Here is a 5,818-nt window from a genome sequence, read left to right as displayed (position 1 = left end):
GCAAAGGAACTGTAGGAAAAGCCACTACTGTGCCTGGAGTAAAACAGATAACATCAGTAGTAGAACAATTTCTACATGGTTACCTATCTTAATGTAAAACTCAAGACTTCCGTTTACTCTTACATTATATTTACCATTTTAATATTGAATGCATTGAAATGTCTAACCCCATATATCCAGGGTAAGGAGTATATATTTAATATTTCATTATATTATAATTTATACAGTCATATATAATTGAAATTATAAGAGTACTGCTTACCTTGGGTATTAATCTGATGATCAAACTTTATATCTTAAGAAAGTTTAAGGCCAAAGAATAAATCTAATATATATTTTTCCATGATCTGTAATAAACAACTCTCTTAATCAAATATACTTTAATAGTGTAAAAATCTAAAAATGAAATTTCTCCAAAAAGATGCCATTGCTTTAGTTCAAGAGGGTAGGAGTACCAGGGTCTTGATCTGAATATTTGGATGACATTACACTCAGTTTACATAATGGTGTAGATCATGTTCACCATAAGGCATCTTAAATAGTACCGGGAATTCCCGTATTTAAGCCTTCCCGTTATAAAGACGATAGGTTAATAACAAGGTTATTTTAGAGTGGTCTCCCTATTAAATTTTCAATTCACATTGATGGAGTCTGGTCGAATTGGCTTACATTATGATGTTAGCGCCATGAGAGGGTTTCACATCTTTAAAACTCATTGGTTTTTCAAATGCCTCCAATATAATACTGTGTACATTCTGTACTAAACATTGTAATAGTCATACTTAACATAAATGGGTTATTCTTACCATAAGTGCTAATCTGCCAATCACCAAAACATGACAACCAGGTTTGCTCCTAGCAGAAGAATTCTTTTAAGAATTAACTATTCATTAACCCTATAAAGTAAATTTAAAAAATAATGTTACTTCAATATTAAATGAAAATAACTTATGTTTCTTTAAGTTTATTGTCAAATCCTTTAATTGCATACACGATATCCATCAGATCTGACAAGAACCATATATCCACGCCACCGAGAATGGGTGGATCTTGGAACTTATGCAGGAGGGGGTTTGCTAGGCTCCTGTTAAGGAAATTTAACAGTTGACAATGCATGCTGTCATCGTTTCTTAATGACATAGGCATACATACACAATGAGTTTTTTAAAAGAGAAATAAGAGTTTTAACATACATTATCATCACGTTGTGATTCAATTTCCTTGATGCAAAGCATTAAATGTGATGTCACACATGTCTATATCATTATTTCACACTTTCAATGCCAATCCCATTACACCATCTGATCTGATAATGAAGGATTCTATGTAGCAGAGAATGGTGGAGTTTAGACTCCCCAAACCCGACTATGGATCCACCCCTGACGATTTAATAAAAATGACAAGACCGTTCTTTGTTCATCAAAGGATAACCATACATCAGGATCACACTTTGCAAATTTTTGAACCATTGCGGTTTTCAAATTGCAATTTATTAGAATTAGAAGAATGTCATTTAGCGAGACAATTGCAACACTCAAATAACTGTTAGTTAAAGATCTAAATGGAAGCTCTACATATATCCTACATGGTTTTGACAAAATATGCTATTTTCAAAGTTGTAATAAAGCTGAGCTGTATCACATGGTCAAATTAATACAAATGCTAGGCGATTTATGCAGTATATACCGTTTCCTAGAAACTGGAAGTCTCGCTGTTGCGTGTAATTTCTAAGTCTTGAATAATCTGACAAAATTTTGTTGCACTTCCTAATAAAAATAGTAACAAGACATCACTGGTTCGCATGTTGAAAACACTGATTTTCCGGATGTCTGACATTGAACTGGCTAAGATACATCAGTTAAAGTGAAAAAATTATCGAAATTTCTTCGAAATTTTGTTACAGACAAACTGACTCAGAAAGCAGTACATTACTTACCATGTTTACAGCATCAAAAGATTACCACATTCATTTTGTCACACGCATAGAATGGTGGGCAAATCCTTCTTGCCACACCTACTTCCACAGTCCTATCGGTGGACTATGGCGAGAGTCCAAAAATAAATACATTGAAATAATGTAAGTGGTCCAAAAAGAGCCTCAATCTTGGAAAAAAGTTGAAAAATCCTTAAATTACTGAAAATGCTCTTCTATTTTTCTTTCTTTGGAGAACAGCTGAATGGATCTTTCTGAAACTTCTTGTACAGAAGGTTAGGTAACCAAACAACTTGTTAAAACTATCCCGACAATGATCCAAAAACCGGAAGTAGTCGAAAAAATATCCGATATTTTGAGAAAAAACCCCCATAAAAAGTGAAAACAAATGGTGATCTTGCGAAAAAAGTTATTACTACGTAAGATTTCACCGAATCAAAACAACTAAAGTGTCATTGGAGAGCCCGAACAATGGACAATCGTATGACATCTAAATGGTAAAAATTCGCGGGTTAGGCAATATATAATGAAACGCTGAAAATCTATTATTTTCCTTTTTGGACCCTATTCAGACGCTTTTATCTCGAAAACTTATCTTACTTCCTTTCTTATACTTCTGTTACTTAGAGTCCTAACGGTGGTCTATGGTGTGATTCCAAATATAAAAGCCTCAATATAGTATAAATGATCCAAAAGGCCCACAGTCTTTGAAAAAGTCGAAAAATCGTTATATCTGTAAATATGCTTCTAATGGTATAAGGGAGGTAAAACTGTCCAATGGATCTTTCTGAAACTTCTGGTACAGGAAGTTAAGTTCCCATACCACTTGTTAAATCTATCCCGATAATGATCCGTAAACAGGAAGTAGTCAAAAAATTATTCGATATTTTTTTTTTTAAAAAAAGACAGTAAAAAATCGGTGCTCTTGCAACAATCGGGATTTCACCGTCGGGTGTGACCGGATCAAAACATCTAAAGTATCGTTTGGTAGCTCGATAAATGGGCTATTGTATGAAACACTTCCTGCCTGATTCCTGAAAGCCGGTTCAGTGCTGCTTGCAGGTCTAGTTATTCTTATTATTATTTTTTTTTGTCTGTGTTTTATCCACAAATCGGATTTCTCAGAATCTAACCATAGGATTTTTCTGAAACTTTTACCTATCCCCCCAAAAATAGGTGGTGGCTGTTGATTAAATATATTTTCAAAACGTTTTACGAATCCGAAATCACCGAATTTTACGAAAGAATGCATTTGACCTACAATGCTGTAACTTTGTGACTATTTGACCTATTTTACTAAATGTTTTTTCTTTGAGTACATTGAGACAAATACTTCAAATCTGCTATTTCGGATTTTCGAATTTCGAAAATTCGTAGCTGTGATTTCGAACCGGAAGTTGAAACCAACTTGACAACTTCTTTAATAGTTGCACGATTTTCATAATATTTAGTATGTCAGTAGATCTTACCGATGCGACTTGAAAGATGTCATTAGAAATTGTCTAAATTATCTCCCCTTGATGAAATTAAGGATCAAAATTTTCAAAAAAATCGACGAAATATAGGTCAGATTGCCTTGAAATGTTTTTTTCTGTACTAGGTACGACACTTCTGATTCGTTCACAGAAAATGGATTTTGTAGCCCATTCCGGAAGTGCTACCATCTTGTAACGTGAAAAATTACTTTGCGTTTGCGATATTTTACTTACAGACATGGGAGTTACATTTTCTGAATCCTTAAAGGAATGCCTAAAAAACGTTCAGAGCAGAATTTTGATTTAGGCCAAATGATGGTCACCATTTTGAATTGAATATGAAAAATAGTGAAATATCCACATTAATGGGCTTGAAAACATACACAATTGGTCATGGCTTAAAGAATCCCTATCCTATTACCGAAATTAATACATTTCAGGATAGCCCGGCTCATGGTCGAATGTTTGGTATTTGAATTTCGTTTTCGCGTTTCGCAGGTTTTGACTTCGCGCATGCGCTACGCTGGAACCAAAGGTACCATGAGTACCAAATTCCGGCGAGGAACTTTTAACGTTGGTACCTAGGTACCCTGAAAATTTCATGGTGATACCTGCATTCGTTCAAGTCGTTTGTTCTTGTCACCTGCCGATCGTTTTTTTTTTCTAAGTCAATTTACGGCTTCCATGAGGGGAAAAAAGTGGAATTTCGCCGCGACACCGGCACCGATTGTCCGAAAACCATGAAATTTGGACACAATACGCCCATTACCACCCCGGACCCCCATTTTGATCTCATTAAAAAAAAAGACTTTTAGCAAAAAACCGATTTTCGGAATTTAATATTGGTTTTAATTAATTTTGAAATTGCAAATGCAAAGGGATCTTATGGCCTCTTCCGTATGTGATTGCTATTAGTACTATACACATTATCCTTAAAAGACATTTTTTTTAAAATGACCGCAACACTAAAAACCGAAATCGCCTATGTTGACTTTATCATACATTAAATATTATATGCATGCGGTTAATTTTTATACGCCCACATTGAAATGTGGTCGTATATTGTCGTCGCCCCCGTCTGGCCGGCTAAAGTAAATATCCGATTACTTTAAAGATACATTATGGGAGATTTTTTATAGAGAGTTGGCCATTCTTGCTATAACAGTTCAAATGTAGATGATGAAAGAAGAATATATTGAAAATTTCAGTCAAATTACTTTATTCTGAACATAGTTATCATCGTTGTAATATTTGACTAGAAATGGTAGCGAAATGCATCTTCACCTTGGCCGATCGTTTGATTGACAGGCGTTAACTCCACCTACATATCTCGATTATCAAGTAAAGTTTTCAATGGCATACGGAAACCCTCTACAGCGGCCTCGCTAAGTACACTCTATCATTTAGCCTCGTGTGTGAGCCCTTTAAAAGCATGTTTTCAACTGTGAAACGTCAATCTGTCGTAATTTGTTGTTGGACCTGTGAAGGAATCGAGCTAGAGATGCCGAAACTTACTGAAAATCAACGGAATGAAGCCATGGGAATGTCCAGGGCTGGCATGTCTACACGTGCTATTGCCAGACACTTCAATTGTCATCAGTCCACTATTGTAAGGTTGGTGGAACGTGTTCGAGTTACTGGATCAACACGTGACCGTCAACGTCCTGGTCCACAACGCATTACAACCCAGGCTCAAGACCGCTACATCCGGGTCACTCATCTGCGTGACAGATTCCGCCCAACGACTCGAACAGGTGCAGCAGTCGTCGGAAGACAAGGACCAGTAAGTGCCAACACCGTAAGACCTCATCTAAGAGAAGTAGGACTCCGTGCACGACGACCTTATGTTGGAGATATCCTCAGGGATCATCACCGTCATCGGCGTTTGATATGGGCTCAAGGACACCAGACATGGAGAAGAGTAGACTGGCAAAGTGTGCTCTTCAGTGATGAAAGTCGATTTCATCTTTATCACGCTTATGGCCGTCAACGTGTGTGGAGACATCTTCGGGAACGGCTTGCAGACTGTTGTGTCATCGAAACGAATCGATGGGGTGGGGGAAATGTAATGGTGTGGGGAGGCTTCACATTTCATCACCGGACCGCCCTACACATTTGCAGGGGTCGCGATAATGATGTAACCTACCGTGATGATGTCCCGCGGAGGACAAACGCGCTACTGACATCTGTGTCGTACTTTTGGTTTTGACCCCTCTGACTTTGTACCCTTGATTACAGATTAAAGATCCATAAGTGTACAAATGTGTTGTTATTGATGTGTTTCCATTTGAATATTGTTCACAATAAGAAGCAAAATAAATAAGATATGTTTACAGGATCATTTTGTTATACGAAAAACTAAGTGATGCGTTTTCCGGCGCTCAGTATAGAATGGATCCATACGATCATA

At 36.7% G+C, this 5,818-nt stretch overlaps 1 long non-coding RNA gene across 1 annotated transcript; it reads right to left on the bottom strand.

The window, feature by feature from the left end:
* Positions 1 to 262: 262 nt before the first annotated feature.
* On the bottom strand, positions 263 to 2,030 carry LOC126816924 (uncharacterized). The gene is made up of 3 exons (XR_007678667.2): positions 1,937 to 2,030; positions 807 to 896; positions 263 to 347 (listed from the first exon to the last, which is right to left on the bottom strand). It is a non-coding gene; the product is annotated as an uncharacterized LOC126816924 (long non-coding RNA).
* Between the last annotated feature and the right edge of the window lie 3,788 nt (positions 2,031 to 5,818).

This window comes from Patella vulgata, chromosome 3 (genome assembly GCF_932274485.2).
Source record: "Patella vulgata chromosome 3, xgPatVulg1.2, whole genome shotgun sequence".
NCBI classification, from domain to species: domain Eukaryota; kingdom Metazoa; phylum Mollusca; class Gastropoda; family Patellidae; genus Patella; species Patella vulgata.
The sequence above is the reverse complement of the archived record's forward strand: the minus strand, read 5'-3'. Positions and strand labels throughout refer to the sequence as shown.